General features: G+C 51.7%; 1 protein-coding gene across 1 annotated transcript in view; it reads right to left on the bottom strand.

Moving 5' to 3' along the window:
• GNAO1 (guanine nucleotide binding protein (G protein), alpha activating activity polypeptide O) overlaps positions 1 to 1,327 on the bottom strand; it is a gene marked incomplete at its 5' end in the record, with an annotated part of 84,169 nt that overhangs the window by 40,631 nt on the left and 42,211 nt on the right. The window lies entirely within an intron of this gene.

Below are 1,327 nucleotides of genomic sequence, written 5' to 3'. Positions count from 1 at the left end.
AAACAACACACCCCAGCCAGCCCCCCCCCCCCCCCCGCCTTGCAGTTCCCATCCGACAGGGTTTGCGTTAATGAATATCACGGTGGTATTTCAGCTACCTTGGGAACTAAAAATAGGCAGTGCTCTGCCCTTGGGATTGCTGGAAGGAGCCACAAAATGGTGCAGGGCTGCTTCCTCCGTTGCTGCCTCTGCCTTTCCCCAGCTGCTCTGTCTCCTGGCCCGTTGGTACAAGCTGGCTGGAAGGAGGGCGAGGGGTTGGGTTGGTCTCCTTCGGGCTGGTTCTTATCTGGTAGGAGCATCCCAGCCCATCCTCGCAGCTCTCCCACGCGTCCCACTGCCACTTCCCAAGGGCTTGCATTTTCCATGGTGGGTCAAACCCTAACCCCCGAGCTGACTGCCTCTGGGTTGGTTGTTACCGTGAGCGGGATCTGTTCAGCTCTGCGTCACTCCTGAATGCTGAATGTGTCCACCTACAGTGGGAGAATTGGAGCTGGCTGGGCTTGGCTTGGGGAAACAGCTGAGCTCAGGAACCCAGGGATGGTAAATGATACAACCAGGCTATAGCCATCAAGCTAAAAGACCAAATCAGCCTTTGTTAAAGAACAAACCTCCACGTCAGTTGGGGAATCGAGAGGGCTCTGTAGGGCCAGGGCAGGGTAGGGTTGTATATGACAGGGAAATCCATAGGCAGATGTGAACAAGAAGGTTGTAAACTTAGCGGGAAGTCAGCTTGTCTCCTTTCTAGCCCTGGGTTGTGTGTCTACCTCTGTGCCAGACACATGGTATAAATCCAGTTCATAAGGAGATCTGTTTTCTCACTAACCTGGACATAACCACAGTTATTTAATTGTCTCCCATATGTCACTGTCACCAAGCACACAGGCTGTGCTCAGCAAGCAAACTTGTGACTTTGCTTGCAACAGCCACACAGCCCCATTAATTTGTTACCTTGCTGGAATGGAGAGGGGCTCTTCCCAGCAGCCTGACATTACTGGCAGTCATGTTTGTCTCTGCAAGCAAGTTATTTTTCATTGTGTCGATACAGACCACCCCTAATTATTTGTTCCTCACCGCCAGCCATGATCTGTGCCCGTGAAGGTACCAGCAGAGCTGCTCCTGCCCTGGCTGCCACAGAGTTGCACTGAAGTGGGACTCTGGTCCCCATCTCTGTGACCATCCCAGGGTAAATCCTGCCTCTGATCCTTTGAAGTTGCCTGGACACTAACTAGGGGACCTTTTTTTTTTTCCTTTTTCCCAGAAGACATAGTTTTCTGGAAAGGGAGAATTTAAGGGAAAGGCAAAGCCTTATGTGAAGCTATGTGGTACA

Source organism: Cariama cristata, unplaced genomic scaffold (assembly GCF_000690535.1).
Source record: "Cariama cristata isolate BGI_N322 unplaced genomic scaffold, ASM69053v1 scaffold327, whole genome shotgun sequence".
NCBI classification, from domain to species: domain Eukaryota; kingdom Metazoa; phylum Chordata; class Aves; order Cariamiformes; family Cariamidae; genus Cariama; species Cariama cristata.
The sequence above is the reverse complement of the archived record's forward strand: the minus strand, read 5'-3'. Positions and strand labels throughout refer to the sequence as shown.